Raw genomic sequence first — 27,436 nt, forward strand, 5'->3', positions numbered from 1 at the left:
TAAGTATACATAAATATTCAATTATGCATACATTTCACTGAGGATACTGCCATCTATGCATCGGCATGATTACATACAGGTAGGTAGGTAGGTAGGTAGGTCGATGATAGAAAGAGAGCGAGAAAAACAGAGCAATGCATATGCAAGCTAGATAGACAGGCAGGCAGACAGAAGAATGGTGTTGGCTCCAAAGTTGAAAAGATAATCTGACAGGATAATGGAATGTTCCAGTGTCGTGAGCTACAAGAACTTCACATTCCCAAAGTTTTGTATCATAATTTATCAAAAATAAAATGAAACTAATTTTTGTTTCTCCTGTGAGCCAGCTTCCTTCTTCATTATATGTTGGCTACGGTGCAGTTTGACAGATGTATTGACAATGTAAAAGAGGCATAGCTAAATTTAGTGAATCCCATTAATCGAAGCAAAAAAAAGAAAAGAAATTCCTCTTCACCAATTATAAAATAAATAGAATTTTAACCAATAATGTTGTGCTTGTTAATTCAGTTAGGTTTTTGGGATTCTACTTAGAAATACCCACTATTGATTTTCATCTTCTCTCTTTATTAAGTGTTAAGCTTCCCCTTGCAAACGTGAATGTAGACTTTAATTATAAAACTTGAAGAATACTGTACTTGATAGAACTAAAATGTTGAAAAAATTATTGGGTGATAGAGGACATTAGATATTTGTTTGTTTTTTAATATGACCGTGTCATGTTGACATTTTCTGCTGATCAGTATGGTTAGAGTGATTTAATTGCTGAATAAACAAAACATGTTTATCCAAGCCCCTCTTAATATGAATAAAGGGGTGATGCAAGATACAGGGGTGCGAGATACTTGCTCTAAGTAAGGCAAGTTAATGTTGTTAAATGTATTTTTAGCCCATAAACTAAACTGAAAATCAGTGCAATATCACTTTATTTATTTATTTATTTTATTTATTAGATTTGTATGCCACCCCTCTCCGAAGAATTTCCTGACGTTTGGTCTGTCTTAGTTTTAGATTCATTTAATTTTCATTGTTGCATTATTACATATTATACTCGTTTACATCCCTTTGTTGGTTCAGACTTATCAAATAAATACAAAACAATGGGCAAGCACCTTTTTGTGGATTAATTTATGTTGTGGATTATGCAGATGAAAATAAGCCCCAAATATGTAGATTAATTTCCAAGGTCTAAGGTTAAATTGCTAAAGAGCAATTAAACTAATGATTGGGACAAACAACGCAGTACTTTATAATCAAAGAGTGAATCAGTCATTTTCAAGGAAATAAAGCACATGCACATGCATATAATGTGTGTGTGTGTGTTCGGTATAACCTTGCAGTAGACATCAGAAAACAAGTCAAAATGTAGGTTATAGGTCAATGAATCTGGCATCAAATAACTACATCTAATCAGATCCTTTTCAAAACTAGAGTTAATGCCTATTTTAAAGCATTAATTAGAAAACTAAATATAATTGTTCAATAAAGAAGTGACTCCTAAAGGTGGTTATATGTAGAAGCATAGTGGTTATATGGTTATATGTAGAAGCATAGTGGCTCAGAGGGTTAGGATGCTGGGTTGACAATTTGCAAGCCCGTGTTTGAGACCCGAATGGTGCTGTATGGTGGGGTCCTGTTATTTGCTCCAGCTTCGGCCAACCTAACAGTTTGAAAGCCTACAAATGTGAGTAAATAAATAGGTACCACTTTGGTGGGCTCATTAACGGGGACATGAAAAGAGGCCCTTGTGGGCATCCTCTGAGCTACGATGATGTCATGGTCAAGCCTTTCACCACTGAAGCACTTTGGAGCTTTCAACGTGGAATCGTAGAATCGATCATATATGCTGATTGGCTACAGTAGTTCAAGATTTCTGAGAGCAATCCTTTCCAGTGCTACCAGGACAAATCTGGAACCTTTTTACATGCAAAGCTTACATTATGTCAGGGAGTTGCTATTTTCTAAAATAAATAGTTGTTTTTAAAATCTAAATCAGTGATGATAAACCTTTTTTGGTTCGCATGCCAAAAGAGAGGGGCTGCCGGGGGAGTACATGTGGGGCCACTGCACATATGTGTGTGACAACCCCCCATCGCCACATAATGGCACACCCAATTTTTGCTCTCTCCAGGCTTCATGGTGAAGCTCTCTCCAGCTTCGCTCTCCCCATGCTCTCTCTCCAACATGGGGAAGGCTAAAATGGCCTCCCCCCCCTACCCTGAAGTCCTCTGGAGGCCAGAAATGGCCTGGTTCAAGTTGAGAAACTGGCCATTTCTGGCCTCCGAGTGGGGGAGGCCATTTTCGCCTTCCATGGCATTGGACCAGAATACCTCCGGAACCGCCTTCTACCGCACAAATCCCAGCGGCCGATAAGATCCCACAGAATTGGCCTTCTCCGGGTCCCGTCGACCAATGTCGTTTGGTGGGCCCCAGGGGAAGAGCCTTCTCTGTGGCGGCCCCGGCCCTCTGGAATCAACTCCCCCCGGAGATTAGAATGGCTTTCGCAAGTTACTCAAGACCCACCTATATCGCCAGGCATGGGGGAATTAAGACATCTCCCCCTAGGCTTTATTATATTTTATGTTTGGTATGTTTGTGTTGTATGGTTTTTAAATTGTTGGGGGTTTTTAATGTAATTTTATTATTAGATTTGTTCCATTGTTATAGTGTTTTTATTGTTGTTGTGAGCCGGCCCGAGTCTTCGGAGAGGGGCGGCATACAAATCTAATAAATTGAATTGAATTGAATTCTCCAGGCTCCTAGAAAGGCTCTGAAGCCTGGGGTGAGCAAAGAAAACGGAATTTCTGATTCAAGGTCATTTGCACCCTCCCCAGGCTCCTAAAAAGGCTCTGGAGCTTGAGAGCAAAAAATAGGCCTTCCCCACCCCCTCTGGCAACTGGAAACAAGCTGTTTCCTGACTCCCAGTGGGCCCAGAAACCCTAAAAATGTGAGCGCCGGACCTGACCACGTATGCCCACCTATATGGCTCAAGTGTCATACGTGCCATAGGTTTGCCATCACGGATCATTTCTAATTAGTCTATTTAACAAGCAGAAGAACATTTTAATGAAGTAAACTCTATTTAGGTTTTTTGAAACCCAGTGTTTTTTTAAGCAGTTTTCATTCAGGAGTGGATCATTTAACACTATGGAAATCAAGAGACATTTCAGAAAAATATGCTATAGAAGTGTCAAAAAGTTGACATCAGGGCTATTATAATATATCTGAAGCAGGGAAAAATGGGTTCTCAAGGATAAAAAACATCATTTGGGACAGAAATCTATCTGCCTGTACGAAATCCTGAGATATCAAGAAGATTTAGCAGTGCTGACTCTGCCATTATTTATCAGCACTGTGGATGTGACTTAAAAGGAGTATCAGTGCTAAACCAAAGTGAGATTGAAACCGGCATCTGCCTGTTCTGCCTGTTTTTCCGTTTCTTTATCAAGAAAGTTATAAAGGAGCTGCTTTATCTGAAGTCTGTAGATTTCTTGCAAAGCAGCAAGAAATGCTTTACCTTAGTTTATTATAAGATTCAGAACCTCAGAACTTTGCTCCAAGCATACTTGTTGGCTGCAACCTTTGCTCGGGGTAGTAAATGTCTTTGCCGCGTGGCAGTGAGCTATTAAGGTAGGAATGGAACAAAGATCGTTTCGCAGTTACTCATACCAAAACTCTCTCTAAACAAGAAAGGATTTACATACAATTTTATTATCTCCAGTCTAGGTAGCATCCTGATATACTAAAGAATGATAGCATTACCTATTTACCAGGATTGCTGAAACAAATTTGCGTTTGATACCTAATTATATAATGAAGTCATTCAAAACAAGATCTGACAGCTTCCTTGCTACTGATTTCTGGAAAGTCTCAGCAGTTTATTGGCAATGGCTTTGAGTTAATTTTCGTTTTCCTTTGTCACAATTAATAATTTAAAGGGGAGCTTCTTAAGCTCTACAATAGGTTAAATGAGACCTGTGTATATTTAAGAAAATACCTTAAGTAGTAGAGAAATACTATGGATCAAGATATGGAAATGAATTATTTCCTCAGCAAACTAAAGTAGAGAATCATAATATCAGATTCATCCTTTCTGTGGCATTAAATATTAGAAGAAAACTAAACTACATATGATTTGCAAGTAAACATGAAGAATAATTTTAATAATAATAATAATTTATTAGATTTGTATGCCGCCCCTCTCCGAAGACTCGGGGCGCCTCACAACGATAAAAACAATATTATAATGGCAGAAATCTAATATTAAAAAACTAAAAACCCTATCATAATTAAAAACCAAACAGCACATACATACCAAACATAAATTATAATAAGCCTGGGGGAAAGATGTCTCAAATCCCCCATGCCTGGTGGTATAGGTGGGTCTTAAGTAGTTTACGGAAGACAAGAAGGGTGGGAGCAGTTCTAATCTCCGGGGGGAGTTGATTCTAGAGGGCCGGGGCCGCCACAGAGAAGGCTCTTCCCCTGGGGCCCACCAGACGACATTGTTTAGTCGACGGGACCCGGAGAAGGCCAACTCTGTGGGACCTTATCGGTCGCTGGGATTCGTGCAGTAGCAGGCAGTTCCGGAGGTACTGTCAGCAAAAACAAATCCAGAGTTAACTCATAATTGATTGATTAAGTTGATGTCATCTCTTAGCAACCACATGATAATTTGTACCCAGCTTGCATTCAGGCCTTCCAACAATGTGCTTATTGCCACTATAATTGAGTCCTTTAACCTTGCTGCTAGTGAGTCTCTTCTATATCCTTCCACTTTCCCCAATTTTACAATCTTCTCCAGAAGTGATGTCTTTGCATAAAGTGAGATAGAATAATTAGAGCCTGATCATTTCTGCCTTGAGTGAGAACTTTGATGATCCATTTGTTTGTTTTCATGGCTATCCGTGGAATTCCCAGAAGCTTTCTCCAACACTTGTAACTCCTATCTGATTCATAATTCCCTTGCAAAATTAAAGCTAATTTAAAGGGAACAAATAATCAGACCAACAAGATATGATTTCCGAAACATTCCATTAGATTATAGTGAAAAATTAGTTTTTTTCCTATAGTGATGTTATTAAAAATTACAACAATAAGCATTAATAAAAAGTATACTAAAACATTAAAAGGAAAAAGAAATAGAAAACAATCAAAAGAAGAATACAATAATTAAAAAAAATATCTAAATAAAAAACTTTGGCCTTCATCACAACTATAAACAATTTTAGTCACTTATCACTGTCTTTTAAAATATACCAAACAATTTCTTCTTTCTGTAATCTATCTCTTATATATAAACAAATCCTTAAAGTCTCGTCATTTCACTCCTGATATCAGCAAAAGTCCATTAAGAATTCCCAGAAATAACAACATCTATTTTAGCGTTGATCACATAAACCAACTTTATATTCCTTCATTTTATTTCTAACAATCTTGATTCTTAATGCCTTCAAATAATTTCCCAGAACTTTTCATTTTTTTCCTTTCTGCCATCTTACAAAATCCTTCAAAGCTTTAAGAAACTTATTTTGAGTTGTTATTTGTATATTATTTCAAAATTATTAAGTTATCAATTGCTTTCTTTAGTATATAATTTTTGTAGCCTGACATTTTTAAATTCACTTTCAAGTCAGTCTCAATTTTGTCAAGTAAAAAACTTTCTCTTCTGTACGATCTTTTAAACACAGTGTATCCATAGAGGCAGATATTATTAAAACAACTTCTGGGTCGTTAATTAAAATTGTCTTTCAAATTTCCAATATTAAAATATTTTATTTATTTATTTATTTATTTATTACTTAGATTTGTATGCCGCCCCTCTCCGAAGACTCGGGGCGGCTCACAACATGTAAAAACAAATCATAAGCAATCAGACAAATTTAAAATATTTAAATATTTAAAAACCCCATATGCTAGCAGACACACACACAGACATACCATGCATAAATTAAACGTGCCCAGGGGGAGATGTTCAGTTCCCCCATGCCTGACGGCAAAGGTGGGTTTTAAGGAGTTTACGGAAGGCAGGAAGAGTAGGGGCAGTTCTAATCTCCGGGGGGAGTTGGTTCCAGAGGGCCGGTGCCGCCACAGAGAAGGCTCTTCCCCTGGGGCCCGCCAACCGACACTGTTTAGTTGACGGGACCTGGAGAAGGCCCACTCTGTGGGACCTAATCGGTCGCTGGGATTCGTGCGGCAGGAGGCGGTCTCGGAGATATTCTGGTCCGATGCCATGAAGGGCTTTAAAGGTCATAACCAACACTTTGAATTGTGACCGGAAATTGATCGGCAGCCAATGCAGACTGCGGAGTGATGGTGAAACATGGGCATACCTAGGTAGGCCCATGACTGCTCTCGCAGCTGCATTTTGCACGATCTGAAGTTTCCGAACACTTTTCAAAGGTAGCCCCATGTAGAGAGCATTACAGTAGTCGAACCTCGAGGTGATGAGGGCATGAGTGACTGTGAGCAATGAGTCCCGGTCCAGATAGGGCCGCAACTGGTGCACCAGGCGAATCTGGGCAAACGCCCCCCTCGCCACAGCTGAAAGGTGTTGTTCTAATGTGAGCTGTGGATCGAGGAGGACGCCCAAGTTGTGGACCCTCTCTGAGGGGGTCAATAATTCCCCCCCCAGGGTAATGGACGGACAGATGGAATTGTCCTTGGGAGGCAAAACCCACAGCCACTCCGTCTTATCCGGGTTGAGCTTGAGTCTGTTGACACCCATCCAGGCCCCAACAGCCTCCAGGCACCGGCACATCACTTCCACCGCTTCATTGACTGGGCATGGGCATTTTGCTTCATTCTATATTTCTAAATCAAATTCAAGTGTTATTTCATTGTAATCATTAGGTCAATCTAGTTCCCACTAGTTCCCAATTTTTAATGTCTTATTTTAATAACAATTAGATTTAGATTTAATCGATTAATTCCTCTGAACTGAAATTCACGATAATGTCAGAAATGAAGCAAATAAAAAATATTCAATAATGCAAAAATATTGTATGTGATGCTGAAAATAGATAAAAGAAAGAAATATAGAGCAACAGAGAGAGAGAGGAGCAATAGCCTAGGACTGGAAAATACCCATTTATACTTCAAAATTAAAAAAGGCTGAGCTAAAGATTGTCCAAATTACCAGACAACTATGATTATCTTAAAATCCAGTAAAATAATTCTTAAGATTTTACAGTTCTTAAGATCTTACAGCGGGGAATGTGTGTGTGTTGGGGTGGTGGGCACAATTCACTATGCACTGTTTTATGTTGTGTGATATAAAAACTGTTAAAAATCAATAAAAATATTTTTTTAAAAAAAAGATGTTACAGTTCGGATTTCAACAATATAAGGAGGCAGAACTGTCAGGTGCACAGTCTGGATTCAGAAGAGGCAGAGGAACCAAGAACCGCTTCGCTAACATTTGAACAGTAGTGGAAAAGATAGGAATTTAAAAATTATTTCTCCTTTATTGATTACATTAAAGCTTTTTTCAATACATTGGCCACAACAAATTACAGATAATTAATACAAATATTAATTCTGGTTCATTATAACTGTGTTCTGGCAAATATGTTTAATAACCAAGAAACAATATTTAGAATGGCATACAGATGAATTAAATGGCTCATGAGTGATAGTTGTGTACTATCACTTAATAGATATGCAAAACGTTTGAAAATGAATTATAATTGCTTAGGAAAAACATCAGATATCTTAGATATGATTAAGATACCAGGATGATTGCTGAAGATCAGAGACATGAGGAAACTGTTGCTAAGAATGATGTTCAGCGTTCCAAGTAATGCACCCATAGAAAGCAGAATTCTGAGGCAGGGAATTCCTCAAAGATCAATTTATTGGATACATCATATTGGCACAACTGGTGAAAGCCGAGTCTGAAGTTCCAGCTGCTTTCACCTAATTAAAAAGTAAACGTTTTCCTTTTCCCCCAAGTCACTGGTCACACTGTCCAATCAAGTTGCTGGCCAGTTGCTTTGTTACTTCACTCCTCCTCTGGCCAACCACCTGTGAGAATGTTCTTGGTTTCCACAGGAAATATTTATAGTTTTGGCTGTAAAACCCCATCTAGCTATTCCCTCCCCCCCTTCACTATGTTCTCTGGCAATCCTGAAGCAATCAAGATGGCCTCAACCAGGTTCACTTCAGGGTCGACAAATGAAAGAATAATAGAAGAGAGTGTGAAATCTGATTTGTTGATCAAGACTTCAAAACAGCCCCTAAAATTATATCAATACACAATGCCAACTCATCATAAAAGCTACGAAAGACGCTGAAGTAGCAGAGTTTAACTTCTTACATTTAAAATTTTATAGAATGTTGATTAGATCCCTGAAATAAAGAGGCACTTTTACTTGAGAGAAAAAAAAACTACAATCCAGATAAAATATTAAAGAGCAAGGACATCGCACTGACAACAAAGATAAATGGCCATAGTTTTCAATATTGTATAGCAACATAATAAAGAAACATTGAAGAAAAATTGCCTTTGAATTGTGGTGTTGGAGAAAATTGTCAGGAATATTTGAGACCGTAAGCAGAACAATTGTTCAGTACTAGATGAAGTAAACAACCTGTTCAGTAAAAGCACTAAATTTAGATATTTTAGATACATAATACAAAGGCAGGAGTCAACAGAGAAAGCCCCCATGCTCAGAAGAAATCAAAGGCAATAGAGAGATAGGGAAGACAAGGAGCTTAGAAGTTATCAGTGATGACACAAACCAGAGCCACCACAACTCAAACCAACTAGACAATCTTGGTGAAATGAATGACCACAAAAATATTACTATAACTGAAACATCTATAAAAATCCAAACAATGTCTTCTTCTTTTTCTAATTAACAAAATAATAGATGCAAATGTTTCCTCTCCCACAAAGTCTGCCCTTTTGTCAACCTCAACTAACAATTTAAACTCATAATTTAATCAGATTGCCTGACAGAACAAATGATGTTTGGATTAGGCATATACAGTAGTCCCTCGCTATACCGCGCTTCACCTACTGCGGCTTCACTTCATCGCGGGTTTTCAAGAAATATTAATGAGAAAAATCATTCGTGGATCTTCGCTGGTTCGCGGGTTTCTGAGGAAGTCAATCGGCAGATTTAAACAGTCCGCCGAACTCGACCGGCAGGTTTTTCAAAAAATATATATCTAAAATTGTAAATACTGTATTTAAATACTGTATCTAAAATAAATACTGTGTGGGAAGGGTTTATAAACACTTAAAACAATGAAAACTTACCAAACAATTACAATATAAATACTTAAATAAGTACTATCAGTCGATAAATTCCCCATCGCGGATTTCACCTATCGCGCCAGGTCTGGAACGTAACACCAGCGATAGGTGAGGGACTACTGTACAGCTTAATCTTGTCCTTTCCATCACTATTTCAGCCTTCCTTTATTTTGGCACTCTGTGGCAATTTGCCATTACACAGCTATCTTTTGAAAGCAGGTATTCCATTTCAGGTCAAGGTGCAATTCTGCAATGCACCTCATCAAAATGTGCTTTTCTACCTAGGTTCAACCTACCTATACAGGATATGCATACTGGAATCAAACTACAAGGTCTTCAGTCTGATATATATATAAATTACAGAGTCAATAGGTTTGATTTTTTTTTAGATTTGCATAGGATTGCACTACAGATAGTTCTCAATTTATGAGCACAATTGAGGCCAAAATTTGTTGCTAAGTGAGGCAGTTATGCTGTTCTGTTGGGGTCTGTGAGACCCGAAATCAAAGTTTGAGACCCTGTAAAAAATTTTCCCTGCATATCTGAAACTTGAAATTTCATGACTTTGCATCATTTCAGGGGTTTTCTCTATGAGAAATTTTTTTGGGGGATGTGGGGGCTCCTTTCTTGCTGAAAAAAATATTCTGTTCCCGGGTCACCCTGACCCGGACCGAAAATTCTTCATTTGAAGTGCTTATGTTTGGTCAATTTGAAAACCTTTTTCACTTGGAAAGTAGTCTGAACATTTCTGCACACAATGATATGAAAATTGAACTGAAAGAAATAATGCTTATTGGTTTATTTTGATCATAAAAGGCAGCCCCCCCTTTTTTGTGATCTTTTTTTCAATGTATAGATAATTTAGCCTGCAAAATGCGTTCAATTTTACTAACGTTGGTGTGGGATTGGTAGTTTGAACATTTCTGAACATAAGAAAAATATAAATGAACTGAAAAAAATGATGCTTATTGGGTTTTTTTAAATCAGAAATAAGGCCTCCCCCCACCCTGGCTGCTTGCAACCATTTTCACTTTAAATTTTTTTTAGGCTCCAAATCCGAAATATTTTTAATATTTTAGGCATTGATTTACTCAATTTAACATTGCTGATCGTCATAAAAATATTTTTTGGGGTGGGGGCTAACTTTTTTCTGGGCAAAATTTTACATACACTTGTACTGTTCCCGGGTCTATTTGACCCGAAACAAAAAATTATTTTAGGTACTAAACTTTGGTCTTTTTGAAAACTTTTTTCACTGGGAAACAATTTATATAAATTGAAATAATTGCAAACAGTGTGTGGGGGACTCTTATGTGCAAAATAAACAGATAAGCACCATTTTTTCAGTTCAATTTTCATATCAATATGTTCAGAAATGTTCACACTACCAATCCCACACCAACTTTAGTAAAATAGAATGAATTTTGCAAGCAAAACTGTCTATACATTGAAAAACATTTCACAAAAATGGGGGGGGCGCATTTTATCAGCAAAATAAACCAATAAGCATTAATGTTTTCATTTCAATTTTCATTTCATTGTGTGCAGAAATATTCAAACTTGTTTCCAAGTGAAAAAAGCTTTCAAAAAGACCAAAGATAAGTACCTAAAATGAACAATTTCCGGTCCGGGTCAAATAGACCTGGGAACAGAACTTTAGGATGTGTTTTTGAGCAGAACACCAGGGTTAAATGAAGTTTGCCCCATTTTGCAACTTTTCTTGCCACCTTTGTTAAGGGAATCACAGCAGTTGTTAAGTGAGTAACATTGCTATTAAGTGAATCTGTCTTCCCCATTGACTTTTGCTTGTCAGTAGGATGCTGGTACACTGCAAGTGTCATAAACATGACCCCAGTTGCCAAGCATTTGAATTTTGATCATGTAGCCACAGGGATGCTACAATGGTTGTAAGTATGAAAAATAAAAAGTCACCTTTTTCAGTGCCATTGGGACTTTGAAAGGTCACTAAATCGAGGATTAGCTGTATATTGTACACCTTCAAAACTCTCCACACTTAAATGAGACTGTTCCATTGAACTTGGTACGATCTGGATAGAAAGGGACCTCTTGTCTTCCCATTTTCCCACAAATGGGATTCAAATACTATCACAATGATACAATTTATGTATAAAGGGACTTCATCATGCTATTGGCCTATCAGAGCATTATCATTGACTCACATTTGAGGTTTTTCAGACTGAGAACTTGAACTGTTGATAGGGAATGCTTGGCAGTGTAGTTACAGGGCTGTGAGAGAAGTCAGATATTTTTGCTAACTTAAAAATGTTACAAATTAATGAATCCTTTGTAGCTAATGAGCAACCTAATTGCAATCATTTCCTATATAATAGATAGGAAATAGATAATAAATAACAGTGTTGAATTTTTTGCTTGTTTAATTCTCAAATGACATTTGGCAATTTGTAAATATAATAGAAACACGGCTGATTTTGGAAGTTAGCAATTCTTGTGTAAGTTCAAATATTGAGAAATAGGTCAAAATGACACATATGGAAAAGCTTTAGGACTCAAATTAATCCTAGTCATATCTAGGATTCATATATATATATATACAGTATATATATAGGAATCATTTAAGTAATGTTAACAATGCATTAATAAACAAAAAAACCCAAAACTATCCCTATTGCCTTCCATCTCCACTACGATTGCAGACTAAGGAATAAATAAAAATAGCGTAGCCTTCGAACATATACCCCAAACCATCCTTTGTCCTTGTTCCTCCTTATCATCTTCTGTGTCCCATTAGCTAGCCCTTGTTTCTTCAATTGCCCAGGTTTCTGAAACTCCCTAGTGTGAAAATGAATTACTTAATTTTAATGTATGGAAAATAATTGATGAATGAGATAATGAAATTGAAGGATATTGACATCTGGCCTGAGTAGGAATTCTAAAATTAATGCAGCTCACTCATCTGTCTATGCTTTGTTTTTGAATTATTGCTTTGTCCAGTTATTGTCCAAACCAATTTTATGAATTTAGAGTTATTTGGATGGGAAATAGTTGGGTAGATTTAGATGATCATGATTTATTTTTGTAATATGAGAGGAGGGGATAGATTTTTGTCATGGTTAGCCTATGTCCCCCATCTTTCAAATTCTTAATGCCATTTCTAATTTCAGCCCTGCCTGGGTCCTCCCCTTGATCTGGAGAACCACAAAGAGCAATGGAAAGGAACTGGAGGATTCTATAATAAATGTGTCCAAACATAGATCCAATGATCTATTCCGTTTAGAAATAGCTCACTTTTGACCTCACAGATATTTTCACCTTTAAAGTAGAATTACACAGACTGGGAGGGGGAGGGGAGTTATCCCCATATCTTTCCAGCTGTAACAACTGAAGCCCATAAAGTCAGCTGCATGCCTTATCAAGAGATCAAATGCCTTTCATTTTCTCAGAAATCCCTCTGCACTTGCCACAGCTTAGTCATGTGTAATCATAAGGTAGGTTAATACAAGAAATATCTTACTTTTTAGGTTTGAGTATTTAACCACCCCAGAATCATTCTTTTCCCCTTGACATTTAATAAAACCATGTTTTTTTAAATCAAGATTCAATTTAAATATGGCCCTGTAAAAAGAAGTAATACATTATTTGGGAAAGTGGAAAATGTTTCTTTTGCAATGCCATTGTCATGTCCAAGATCAACAAAGCAAAGCAAACAAGAATGACAAGCAGTTACCAAGCACTGATTTTTTACAGTATGAAGAAGTAAAACTGAAATTTTAAGATTATGGCTAAAGAAGAGGCATTCGCTTATGTTCTCAGGTGTCTCTATTCATTTTTATGGCATTAAATGAAACATGGTTTAAGTGAATTCAAAATACCATATGGAACTGTTGTGTGTAATTGTGTGTGTGTGTCTGTGTGTGCGCGTGTGTGTAAACTTGTCCATCATCATCTATTGATTCTGATTATGCACCATCAAAACTCTTAACAACCACACAGATTTTTCTCCATGACAATCTGACCCTAACATGGTCTTTCAAGTCTTGCATCAGTGCACCCATCATCACTGTAACTAAATCCATCTTCCTTGCTGCAAGTTGCCCCCTTCTCTTTCCTTCCACATTTCCTAGCATCAAAGCCTTCTCTAGAGAGATAAGGGTTTACATAATGTTTCTGAAGTAGGATGATTTGATCACGGTCATTTGTGCCTTTAGTGAGAACTCTAGGTTGATGATCATCTATAGCAGCGGTCCCCAAACTACGGCCCGCGGGTCGGATGCGGCCCAACGAGGTCTTTTAACCGGCCCATGGCAAGCTCACGAGATTTTACTGGTCGATAAAATAAGCTCCCGAATCTCCTGTCAACTCACCGCGGTCGGCTGCTCAGCGAGGAGAAGGTGGAGAGGCAAGGGGGCGGGGAGGGGCCTGCAATTGGCCCCTTCCTTTGTCGCCTTTAGGGAGAGAAACTGTTGCTGCCCTATGGCAGAGCAGCAACAGTTCCTCTCCCTAAAGGCGAGAAAGAAATTGGCCAATTGCAGGCCCGCTTTCCTCCCCGCCCCCTTGCCTCTCCACCTCCTCCTCCGCGGTGAGTGGACGTGAAATTCATGAAAAGGCGATTGGCAATTGAAAAACTGTCCACTGAAAGTCACAGCTAAGTGCACCATGGCTAAGTTTGTGTGGGGGGGGAGGCGGCTGCTTGAAAACCCCTGACCTCCATCGCCTCCCCCCCACGGCACAAGGCGAGCACACCTCGCCGCTGACACAGGCGGCGGGGACTGCCCTGTCCCCCTGTCCCCCCTGCGCAAAACTATGCAGCCCCAGATCGCTCGCTTCTCCAGCCAGCAAAGCCGACTGCCCGGCTTTGCTGGCTGATGCAGGAAAGGAAAGCGTCACATTTAAAAAGCACGCCACTTTCTGGGACTGCGGCGCCGTGGTGGCCTTTAAGCGCGGCCCTTCGCGGCGCCCCACCACCCGTTCCTGCAGGAAGAGATCGGGCACTTTACCGGGAGGTGGAGGCGGCTGGGTGCCGGGGAGGGCGAAGGAGTGGACGCGCCTCTCAGCTGCAGAGCGGAACGGGGGTGGAGATCAGTGGCAGAGTCCGGCGCTGGGGCCATGCGGGACCGCTCATCCAGGCGCGCGTGGACCGGCAAGCCTGGATGAGCGGTCCCGCATGGTCCCAGGCCCCCAATGCCGGACTCCGCCGCTGATCTCCACCCCCGTTCCGCTCTGCAGCCCCACGCCGCCTCCACCTCCCGGTAAAGTGCCCGATCTCTTCCTACAGGAACGGGTGGTGGGGCGCCGCGAAAGGCCGCGCTTGAAGGCCACCATGGCGCCGCAGTCCCAGAAAGTGGCGTGCTTTTTAAATGTGACGCTTTCCTTTCCTGCATCAGCCAGCAAAGCCGGGCAGTCGGCTTTGCTGGCTGGAGAAGCGAGCGATCTGGGGCTGCATAGTTTTGCGCAGGGGGGACAGGGCAGTCCCCGCCGCCTGTGTCAGCGGCGAGGTGTGCTCGCCTTGTGCCGTGGGGGGGAGGCGATGGAGGTCAGGGGTTTTCAAGCAGCCGCCTCCCCCCCACACAGAGATAAGAGAGAGAAAGAAAGAGAGGGACAGAGAGAAAGAAAGAGGGACAGAGAGAAAGAAAGAGAGGGACAGAGAGAAAGAAAGAGAGGGACAGAGAGAAAGAAAGAGAGGGACAGAGAGAAAGAAAGAGACAGAGAGAAAGAAAGAGGGACAGAGTAAGAAAGAGAGGGACAGAGAGTAAGAAAGAGGGACAGAGAGAAAGAAAGAGGGACAGAGAGAAAGAAAGAGAGGGACAGAGAAAGAGAGGGACAGAGAGAAAGAAAGAGACAGAGAGAAAGAAAGAGGGACAGAGAGTAAGAAAGAGAGGGACAGAGAGAAAGAAAGAGGGACAGAGAGAAAGATAGAGAGGGACAGAGAGAAAGAAACAGGGACAGAGAGAAAGAAAGAGAGGGACAGAGAAAAAGAAAGAGAGGGACAGAGAAAAAGAAAGAGAGGGACAGAGAAAAAGAAAGAGGGACAGAGAGAAAGAAAGAGGGACAGAGAAAGGGAGAGAGAGAAAGAGAAAGAAAGGGAGAGAGAAAGAGAGTGAGTGAGAGAAAGAGAAGAGAGAAAGAAAGAGGGGGGAGAGAAAGAGGGAAAGATAGAGAGGGAGAGAGAAAGGAAGGAAGAGGAGAGATAGAAAGGGGGAGAGAGAGAAAGGAGGATACAGAGAGAGGGAGAGAGAAAGAGGGAGAGATATAAAGAGAGTGAGTGAGAGAAAGAGAAGAGAGAGAAAGAGAGAGAGAGGACAGAGAGAAAGAGAGAGAACTAGAAAGACAGAAGGACAGAGAGAAAGGGAGAGAGAGAGAAAGAGGAAGAATAAATATTAAATATTGTATTTGTTCCCATTTTGTTTTTTACTTTAAATAATGTATGTGCAGTGTGCATAGGGATTTGTTCACACGTTTTTTTAATAGTCCGGCCCTCCAACAGTCTGAGGGACAGTGAACTGGCCCCCTGTGTAAAAAGTTTGGGGACCCCTGATCTATAGTCAATGACTTTTTTTTTTCAATTAATCCTAGAAATTTACTAAATGCATTCACCAAGAGCAATGATCGGAGCTCAGTTGTTTATTGAAGTTGTAGCTACTGTACCACCTTAATCTCCTTATTACATTTGTTTTCACAATTTTATTAAAACACTTGAGAAGGAGAGAGAGAGAGCTGTGCAACCACATTTTTGCTCATAGAGTTGGCATTTGAGGAAGGTGGGGGTTTCTTGTTAACATTATGAAGGAAGAATTATATTACAGTGCCAGTTAATACTTTTTAAATTCTCTCAAAACAATCAAATATTTTCCCATCCTTTTTTTTTTAGTCGTATCTTTGAGCTTTGTTTTTATGATAAAGTGTTTTGCTCTTCGGTGATAAACAAGCCATACACAGCAATGCATTTCTAACAAGAGTTTCAGTAAAGGGGAAAAAAAGCTGTCTGTTCAGCTATATCTTATCCTGGGCCAAAAATCATCTGTCCTGCCCTTAGTGAAGATATAAGGTTGCCCATAAAGTACAGGGTTACACTGATAGACAAGACTATAAAAAATGTAACCCTCTGGCCCATGCTACTTCAGTGCCACTCAGCTGGTGGAAAAGTTTTTTTCTGCGGCTGTCATTAGCCTTCTTAACAAGAATGGGGTCAAATAACAAATTATCAGACCTGCCTCAGCTTGAAACTCTAAGTAAGAACCATCCTTAATTCCCTTTATTGAAAAAGATGTGGTTTACATAGCCAGAACTGAGAATCATGATCACATGCCAAAATCCCCAAGTCTAACTTTTCCCTCCCTTGGTTGCCTCCCATCACTGGACCCCCGTGTCTAATCAAATTCAAACAAGATGTTTTCATAACAGTCACTTCTGCTGCAGCAATTGCCTTCCATTCCCAGCCAGTTGTCCTTGAAGCCTGTAGGTTCCTGAAATCCTTTCCCAACAGAAAAATACCATCTGCACCATTCAGTTAACTTACTGTATATTCTATACATAATTCAGACACATGTTCTAGAACCATAAATTGTGGACTAGTGAACCACGCAGGAGACCACCAAGGTTTCCTCTCATGAGTATCACTATTCAAAACTTGGTTGTATAAAAATCTGGGCACTCGAGGTCTGATTAATTGGGATGCCCCAAGTTACCCATAGCCTCCAGCTCATCCTTGTTTTTACAATATGGATTTACTTATTCAGGTGGTCCCAGCTATCTTTATCAGAACATGCATGTTAAGGCGGCCATGTCAGAAAAAGAGTACGTAAACATTCCCACTATCTAGTTTTAAAGCCAAGTCATGTGAAGTGAAATTGGGTGTGGCTGTCTTTCAAGATCACATTGACCCTGTCTGAGCTGACACGCTACTAGTTAGATATGGTCTGTGGGGTGTGCTTTGAGGTAAATGCAGGTTAACTCTCCTCTCCATCACACCTGAGGATCAGGACAAGACATGATTGGAGAGAAGTAGAGCAATATGATAAAACCTCTCCTTCCCAAAGCTCAGAGATCACAATATTCTTCTTCTATGTGGGCAAATGTATATGGTGTTAAACTCCTTAGCATAAGTAGAGGAAAGTAATCTGGTAATTATGGTAAGTACATATGTTAGAATAGACAATGAGGATACTGTTACACCATTCTCCGTACTGAAGGAGCGGGTCCAGCAGTCACATGGGTTGCTCATGTCCAATCCGGTGGAACTGAGCCTAGTGTTAAAAAAGCTTGCTGGATCCGCCCCTTCCCCAGAATTCGCTCAGTTCTCGCATCCTGCGGTTGTATTGTGATAGCTTGTTCAACATTCTAACACCTTCCCTTCGATCTTTTCTTCAAAAGTAGTAAGAATTGTTTATCCTTATTTGTTTACTTGCACTATTAGCGCCAGCCGTTTGCGGCTCGGCTTTTTTCCCTTGGGAGAAGTTGCGGTTTCGTTTTCCCACGGCTTCTTTGCCGTTTACGATCCCCGCTGCCGCTTGTGGATTCTTTTAATCCTTTGGCCTGGAGGTCTTTGTGCAAGTATTGCTTCATTGATTTAGTACTATTGTTAAAGGGCTTAAGAAATACCTCCTGCGGAGTGAGACGCTTGTTCTAGTCTCCTGGACTTAGTCGATCGCTTCCCCTTTAAGATTTCTATTACGGAGCGATTTTTCGGCGCGAAGGCCTTCGCGCCCTTTTTTAATCTAGGCCTCTCGTGTTGGCCTTCTGCCAGCCGCGTAGGCCTCAGTCCACCGCTCGGATCCCGGAGTGGGCTTTGGGACGCTCAGGCTTAATTCTCCACCGGCTAAGCCTCCAACCAGAGTGCCTTGGTTACTTTAATTAAAGTTTAGGGAGGCTAGCCACGCTGTATTTGGGGACACGAACTCTGGGTTTGCCCAGATTGCCCTCAAGTCTCAGCAGCTCCGAGGCCTAGGAGCAGGATCCTTTCCTCTTGGGAAGTCTTTAAAATTCTTCTCCCTAATTATCCAGTTTATTTGGCTCAGCCTTGTCTTCTGTTAATTGTCAGACTATGGCTACTTTTCCCAAGAGAGGCACCACTCAAGGTCCCAGAGAGGCCAGGCCTACAGGCGATGAGATTACCAGTATCCCCCAGGCCTCGACCTCCTCTTCTTCAGGGGCCCGCCCCTTGACCAAAGTCACCAGGGCTGAGAAGAGAAGGGACCAAGCCCTACAAAAACTTCATGACAAATCAGCAAAGCGTTTGAAAGTACAGGCCCAAGTACTCAGTAGTCATGACCCCCCAGAGGCTCCTAATCTGCCTTCTTCTGGGGTCACTGTGTTATCTCTGGATGAGCCAAACCTAGACAGACCCCAACCTAACCTATGGGGATTAGGTCCAGAGGAACCAGATATTATTGAAGATTCCCCCCAGCCAGGATCCTCCCAGGCTTTCAGGGATTCATCTGCCATTCCTGCTGATATTTCCAGTTTACCTCCTGAATTTCAATCTATTTTTTCTGTGTTATCCAAGGCCATTGATGCTAAACTCTCTACCATCAATGTGCCCTCCTTACCTCCTCCACCTCCTCGTTCCTCCCACCCCTTGGGTTCTTCCCCAATGGTTAGAGCTCCTATTCAGGATGAATCAGATTCCTCTCAGGACGAATATGAGGATATGGAAGAGGATGAGGATCCCTTTCAAGGTCTCTCAGATGATGAGGAATCCCAAATAAAGGTTCCTTCTCCAATTACTATTTTTCCCTCTCAATTGTTCAAATCTCTCCTCCTCAAAGCTAGAATTTCTACGGGATTGGCGGCCCAGGAGAAACAGGCCTCCACATCCACTGATCCCCCGGAGGAGAACTTACCTTACTTCACAGAGGAACAGGAGGATAACGAGGTAATTCCTATGCCTAAATTGTTTAAAGATGCCTTACTTAAGCAGTGGGATTTCCCAGCCTCTGGGCTTAATCCCACATCCAAGGACAAAAAGTTGTACAAACTTTCCTCTTCCTATGAGGAGCTCCTATCTTTTCCTAAACCGGATGAACCTGTCAAGATCCTCCACTCGGCGGCTGCCGTGCCAGGCGAAGCAGAGGAGGTTCTCCGCCCAGAGGACAAGCGGATTGAACAGATGCTCAAAAGAGGATTCACCGCAGATTCCTGGGCCATTAAAAGTTCCGCAGCGGCTTCCTTTTTCTCCAGAGCCATGCTTCTGTGGCTTCGCCAACTTCAACAGCATATTCCTCCCGATGACTTGAGAGGTCAACAAGACTTCAACAAGGTATTTGCAGCTGCTCAGTACGTGGCTGATGCCACTTTACAATCTACTAGATTTGCTGCCAAGTCTATTGCAGCTTCTACAACGGCAAGAAGACTCCTATGGCTTCGTCCTTGGCAAGCAGGTGTACGTCAGAAGTGGCAGTTATCTCTGGGACCCTTGAAGCGCGACCTTCTTTTCGGGGATCTTCTGGATCCACTCCTCACGGAAACCACGGACAAGAAGAAGGTATTGGGTCCAACCACCAAAAAGGCCACCAAAATGCAGTCCTTTCGTCGCCCAGGGCGTCAACAAGATCAAGCGGCTTCCTATCAGAGAACCCCAGGTCAGTATTCCCCCCGCTTTCGTTCCCAAGGTAGGAACTCCAGGGGCAGAGGTTTTCGCTTCCAAAGGGGAGCGTCCTCTAATAGGGCTTCAAAAAAACCTAGATGGTAGTTCTTCCTCGATTCCCATAGGTGGCCGCCTAGCCTATTTCGCCTCTAATTGGCGTCTCACCTCCAAGGACCCCTGGGTCATTGACACTGTTCAAAAAGGCCTTCTTTTAGAATTTACTTCTCCCCCCCCTAAACGTTTCATTTCTTGCCCTTCTCTCAGGTCTTCCTCAGATTGTAATCGTATGGAGGAGGCCATTTCCCACTTATTGTCCATCAGAGCCATTCAACCGGTTCCCCCCGGTCAGAAGGGCCTAGGTTTTTATTCCATCCTATTTATGGTTCCAAAATCCTCCGGAGGTTGGAGAGCTATTTTGGATTTAAAGAAGCTGAACCTATTCATCAAATATAGGAAGTTTAAGATGCACTCCTTATCATCCATTTTGGCCGCCATCCACCCGGGAGATTTCATGGTTTCCTTAGACCTCACTGAGGCCTACCTCCATATTCCTATAGCCAAATGCCACAGAAAATTTTTACGTTTCTCCTTTCAGGGCAGGCATTTCCAGTATAGGGCCATGCCATTTGGTCTTTCCTCGGCCCCTCGGGTCTTTACAAAGCTCTTGGGGTCCCTGGCGGCCTATATCCGGGTGTCACCCATCCACATTTTATGTTACCTTGATGATATTTTAGTTCATGGGAACTCCCTAGAGAAAGTGAAAGCAGACCTTTCTGTCACCATGTCGGTTCTACAGGATCATGGGTTTTCCATCAACTTTGACAAAAGTCACCTCCAACCTTCCACATCCATTTTACACCTGGGATCCATTATTAATTCAGAAGCTTCCCAGGTCTTTCTTTCTCCTGAGAGAAAGATCAGTATAGGGGAGTTAATTTCACGCATTTTATCTCAACCTTCAGTTTCCATAGTATCCCTGTCTTCCCTTTTGGGGAAAATGGTGTCATGCATAGGCATCATTCCTTGGGCTCGCCTTCATGCTAGGGAACTTCAGTGGCTCCTATTACCCTTTCAGAGATCGGGGCACAGCAACTCAAGCCGTCGCATTGTCATCCCACCAATTGTTCGCAGATCCTTCAAGTGGTGGAAGTCTCCGGCCATGGACAAAGGATCCCCTTTCAGGTGCCCGGATCAATTTGTCATCACCACAGACGCCAGTCTATCGGGATGGGGCGCCCACGCCCAGGGGATGATAGCCCAGGGCACGTGGTCCCCGGAGGAAGCTTCCAAGCCAATCAATTGGCTAGAGTTAAGAGCCGTCTCCCTGGCTCTGAAGCAATTCTCTCCTCGCATCCCCAACTGACACGTTCTCATTCTCACCGACAACATCGCCACGAAAAGCCATATCTGCAGACAGGGGGGCACGAGATCCAAGGCCCTCATGAGGGAGGCCCTCAAGTTAGGCCTTTGGGCGGAAAAACATCTTCGGTCGCTCCTAGCCGACCACATCTCGGGGAGTCTCAACGTCCAGGCGGATTGGCTATCCCGAGCAACGATAGACCCCGGAGAGTGGAATCTCCATCAAGACCTGTTCCATCAAATCAGCCTCAGATTCGGCCTACCAGTTCTGGATCTCTTCGCGACCAATGCGAACGCCCAACTCCCTCGCTTCTTTTCCAGATTTCCATCCCCGGGAGCGGAAGCAATCAATGCCCTCCGGAGCCCATGGCCTCCAGGCCTACTCTATGCATTCCCTCCAATTCCAATTCTCCCGGACGTGATTCACAAGGTCCTCACCGAGAGGGCCCGAGTAATCCTAATCGCCCGTCATTGGCCCCGCCGGCCCTGGTTCGCGGATCTCCAACAGTTGTCCGTCCAGGACCCTTGGCGACTCCCCGTTTCGGGGGATATGCTGCGGCAGGGGGCCTCATTCCATCCAGACCCGGAGTGGTTCCACCTCACCGCCTGGCTGTTATCAGGAGAGACTTAGAACTGCGTGGCCACGACCCCGATACAGTGGAAGTCATCTTAAAGGCCAGAAGGGGTTCGACCAATCGAATCTACGACCATACGTGGTCCAAGTTTCACCAGTGGTGTCTATAGGAGGGTCTTTCTCCCCTGTGCATCCCCATACACAGGATCATTTCCTTCCTTATGCAAGGCTTCCATCAAGGATTTTCCACCAGCACCCTCCGGCGTCATCTGGCGGCCATTTCCTCTGTCCTAGCGGGGCCCCGCAGACAGCCTCTCCGTTCCTTTCCAGAAGTTCAGGAATTCCTCAAGGGTATAGCCAACCTCAGACCTTCCAAGGTCCACAGGTATCCATCCTGGGATTTGCCACGGGTTCTCCATTCCCTCACGCAGGCACCATACGAACCCTTAAAATCGGCGTCCCTCAGGTACCTATCCTTTAAAGTGGCATTCCTGGTGGCTATTACCTCTGCCCGACGCATTTCGGAGTTGGCTGCCCTCTCAATCAGGCAGGACCTCTGCCAATTTCATCAGGACAAGGTAGTCTTGCGACTGGACCCCACCTTCTTACCCAAGGTCAGTTCCATGTTCCACAGAACCCAGGATATTGTCTTACCTTCCTTCTGCCTCCAACGGGACCATCCCTTAGCAATTAGATGGCACACCCTGGACCTCATTAGAGCGCTGAGGATCTATATCCAACGCACAGCACCCTTTCGGAGGTCAGAAGCACTTTTTATAGCCTATCATCCCAGAGTCATGGGGGCCAAAGTGTCTTCTACAGTGATAGGCCGTTGGATCAGAGGGACTATATCTAAGGCCTACGAATCGGCCGCCCTCTCAGTTCCAAGGAACATCACAGTGCATTCCACCAGGAGCGCAGCCACCTCGGCTGCTTGGGCGACTCAAGCCCCGTTGGAGGAGGTCTGCAAAGCAGCCACTTGGGCCTCGCCAAATTCCTTCATCAGGCACTACAAGATTGATTCTTACGCCTCAGCGGACGCTGCCTTCGGCAGAAGGGTACTCCAATCCGTTATCTCTCACGATAGCAATCTAATCCCACCCTAGGGACCATCTATTGGGTATGTCCCATGTGACTGCTGGACCCGCTCCTTCAGTACGGAGAATAGGCGTTGATTGCTTACCTGAACGCCTCTTCTCGTACGGTGAGCGGGTACAGCAGTCACTTCCCGCCCTTGTATGTGTCTTCTATTCTGTCTATATCCTTTCTTTCCTCTAACAATGAGAGTTGAACACTAAAGAGCTTCACATCTGAGCCTAGTCTACGGATTCGCGAATTCTGGGGAAGGGGCGGATCCAGCAAACTTTTTTAACACTAGGCTCAGTTCCACCGGATTGGACATGAGCAACCCATGTGACTGCTGTACCCGCTCACCGTACGAGAAGAGGCGTTCAGGTAAGCAATCAACGCTTATTCTAGCCAGTCATAGTCCTCACGAGAATGTATATTTTTTTTTTTTTATTTATTCATTTGTCCAATACACAAATACATAGGATGAAAAATAGACATGTAGTAATATATATAAGGGTAAAGTGAACTTAGAGGAGAGGATATATGAAAGAAAGAAAATATATATGATAAGTGAGAGAAAGGAAAGACAATTGGACAGGGGACGAAAGGCACACCAGTGCACTTATGTACACTGGCCTCTTAGGAACCTGGAGAGGTCAATCGTGGAGAGTCTAAGGGAGAAATGTTGGGGGTTAGGGGTTGACACAATTGAGTCTGGCAATGAGTTCCACGCTTCGATAACTCAATTGTTGAAATCATATTTTTTACAGTCTTACCCTCAAACAATGCCAAGAAAAAAGTAGATTGAACTATCAATTATTGAGATACAGGGCAAGGAATTAGCGAGCAGCTCTTATCATATAGGAATGAATTCTTTTTTTAGAAGAAAGTCTCATGACTATTTTATAGCCATAGATGGACATTCTTTTAGGCCAGAATAAATGATGGATTTGCTGCCACTCTGCCTGTACTATGTATTGAATGCGAACTTTATATTCTGTTATAGGGTTCTTTAATAACGATCCGAGGAGCCATTCCCTTCTGACAATTTATTTGTTACTAAAATCATACCTTAGAATTTAATATTAGGCCATTTTCACTCTTAGTAGGAAGCCATGAAAACACCATGCAAGATTCCTGTTATCCTAATACTCCTTTATGTAGTTTTGAGGAAAAGGCGTGCTTATTTAAGAAAGCTGCATATAACAATGATGGGATTATTTAGAAGTTCTAAAGATATTAAAGATTTTAAAATAACCAAATGTCATTCGATTATAGCTTTAGTATTTACTATACTGTACAACCCCTTCCGGTTGAATCATTGTTTCAGAGATGTTTCCTTAACTAAATAGAGAAACAGAATGACCACAGATGGGCAAAAAAGCAGTGGGAGTGACTTCAGATTTGCTGCCAGCTTCCCCATTGAGTTTCTTTGTAGGAAGCTGGCAGGGAGCATCAGAAATCTTCCTTTCTTCCCTCCCTCATTTCTCTTCACAGGAGGCAGGTTAATGGCTGCTGCTGGGTGGGTGTGGGCAGGAACAAGAGATTGTGAGATTGCAGTAGCATCCCAGCAGTCGTCAATAACATTGACAACTTTCCCAAATTTCATTCCCTCAGGAGCCATGAGTTCTGGATTTGGGACACGTTCCATAAGTTATCCCATTTGAGGTACTTTGGCTCAAAAATGGTTGCCCTGTGTTATGATGCATTATTTTTTCCAGTTAAAACTTGTGACAATGAGAGTTTTAGTAGTATATAAGGTAGATAAATATACTGCTTTTTTATATGTGATTAAGCGATGAGAAGCGGTACATAGAGACTACATTGTATAATGTGAAGTACATTTTGTCATTATATATTGCTGTTAACAATTTGGGGTAATAAGCCATCATAGTGGCATTTCACTTCTAGGATGTTTTGGGAATTCACAGAAATCAGAAGAAAATATTTACATACCTTGTGCATTTAGAGCCGGGGTGGCGCAGCAGGTAGAGTGCTGTACTGCAGGCCACTGAAGCTGACTGTAGATCTGAAGGTCAGCGGTTCAAATCTCATCACCGGCTCAAGGTTGACTCAGTCTTCTATCCTTCCGGGGTGGGTAAAATGAGGACCCGGATTGTGGGGGCAATAGCCTAGCTCTGTTAAAAAGTGCTATTGCTAACATGTTATAAACTGCCCTGAGTCTAAGGAGAAGGGCGGCATAAAAAATAGAATAAATAAAATAAAATAAAGAAATTTAAACATGGGAGTTTTCAGAAAAAAATATGGCAGCCAAGTTTTACCTCTATTTAAAACAATGGCAACTTTGCAGTAGTTTCATTTCATTCATTTATTTATGGTCACAGCTTTCTTAAATGATAAGAGTTTCAGAAATATATATATATGTGTTCAGGAAAACAAAGAGTTAAGCAGCAGAGATTGCTCAGAGATTGGTCAGTGTGCAATCATGTCTGCAGAATTAATGTTCAACTAAAATAAATTTGTTTTGGTTTCCTTCACAGAATTTTTAGGACAACAGAATGTGCACAGAGGCCTTCCTAGAATTCTGCAAGTCCAGCTTATTAAACTGAAATTCCTAATAATTTCCACTTGTCATTCAATAAGATTTCTGGGGGAAAGGCGAAGTAATTCAAAATATTATGAATATAAGAATATAAGAGTGTGATTTAAAGAGTTACCAACCGCTTGATACTTATTTAAATGATCAACCAATCATTTAAAGGATCGACAAATCCATCTTCACTTTGCTTTTACAGGAAGAAGCACAAAGTCCAGGGAGTGGGCATTTTCAGAGTAAACTGAGAAATTAGACACCTAGAAGGTATCTAAATAATATCTTACTGAATTAAAGGTATTTGCAAGAGATAACTTTTAATCTCTGGATGAAGACAATAGCTTGAATAGAATATATTGGAAAATGTTAAGTGGCATATTTTTGAAAAATATAAATCCAAACTATTTTTGTCCAGTAGTTCAGCTTTAAAAAATTGCATAAACAACATACTATAACATTCTAGTTTTAACCTCAATTAAAGTTGGATGAAAGAGTTCCTTGTTTATTTATGAGGCTATGCTAATTCAATCACAGGGAGCTCTAAGATTTTATAGCAAAAACCCTAACAATGAATTGACAGTATAAAACAATACAGTGATAATTGCAATATACAATTACTATAAATAATTCTGTGCAATAAACCAAACGATCACTGTTTATTCACATTCTATACACAGCATAATCCCAAGATTATTTTGGTGGTAATCAGGTTTTTACAAATTTCTGGACTACCACAGTGGAAAGAGTCTTTCTTGATTCTGGGTGTAAATCATTTCATAGACTAAGATTTTTCAAATTTGTTCCCAAAGATCCATAGGGTTCTAGGAGAATTTTGATAGCGTTCAATTAGACGATAACAATTTTCACTCAAATACTATCACTCTATCATTTGACCTTTGCCTCTTGAGCAGGCAAAATTCTGAGAATTTTTGTTTTAAATAGTTTCCACAGGCAGGAAATGTTTAACCTGTTTTAGAGGAGACAAGCCTCTGTGGAGAATTCCCCTTTCATTAGGTTCCCAATATTAGATCTCTCATAGCCATCCCTATATTCAAAAAAGGAGATCCAAACGTTGAAAATTACAGACTAATCTCTTTGGGTTGCGTCACTTGCAAAGTCATGGAATCAATCATAAACCAATCCATTACACTCCACTTAGAAACTAATAACCTTTTTTTATATATTTTTGTATTAGACTTCTACGACAAGCGGAGCAATGGTAGCTCCTTAAATGTTTAGTGTTGTATGTCCCTGTTTGTCCTTTTGAAAATTCAATAAAAATATTTTTTTTTAAAAAGAAACTAATAACCTACCTTCCAACAAACAATTTGGTTTCATGAAAAAATTCTGTAATCTACAATCTTACACTGCAAAAACATATGAACCACTCAACTTGACACAATTTACACAGACTTTTGTAAAACCTTTGATTCAGTAGTACACAACAAACTACTTCTGAAACTAAAATCCTATGACATCTCTGGACCACTACATGATTGGATAACCATGTTCCTGTTTAACAGACAACAGGTAGTCAAAATTGGAAGTGCCATATCAAATCCTGCTCCTGTGAACATTGGTGTCCCTCAAGGCAGTGTTCTAGGACCAACACTCTTCATACTCTTCTGTGATCATATTAGCAACTGTGTTCTCTTTGCTAATGATGTTAAACTATTTAATACCACTGACAGTGCTGCTACCTTCAAAAAGACCTTGACCATGTAGCAGAATGGTCAAACAATTGGCAACTTTAAATCTTAACCAACAAATGCTCTGCCTTACACATTGGCAAAAAGAATCAGAATACAAAACACAAACTTGGAGGAAATGAACTTGTTGATGACCCTCACTCTGTCAAAAATCTTGGAATAATCATAGTGCTAGAGCCCACTGTAACAACATTGCCAAAAAAGCACGAAGAGTTGTTAATCTAATCTTACGCAGCTTCTTCTCTGGCGATATTATACTGCTAACCAGAGCTTACAAAACATTTGTTAGACCAATTGTGGAATAGAACACACCTGTCTGGAACCCGCATTGCATATCAGATATTAATAC

Source organism: Erythrolamprus reginae, chromosome 1, assembly GCF_031021105.1.
Source record: "Erythrolamprus reginae isolate rEryReg1 chromosome 1, rEryReg1.hap1, whole genome shotgun sequence".
In the NCBI taxonomy this organism is placed as follows: domain Eukaryota; kingdom Metazoa; phylum Chordata; class Lepidosauria; order Squamata; family Dipsadidae; genus Erythrolamprus; species Erythrolamprus reginae.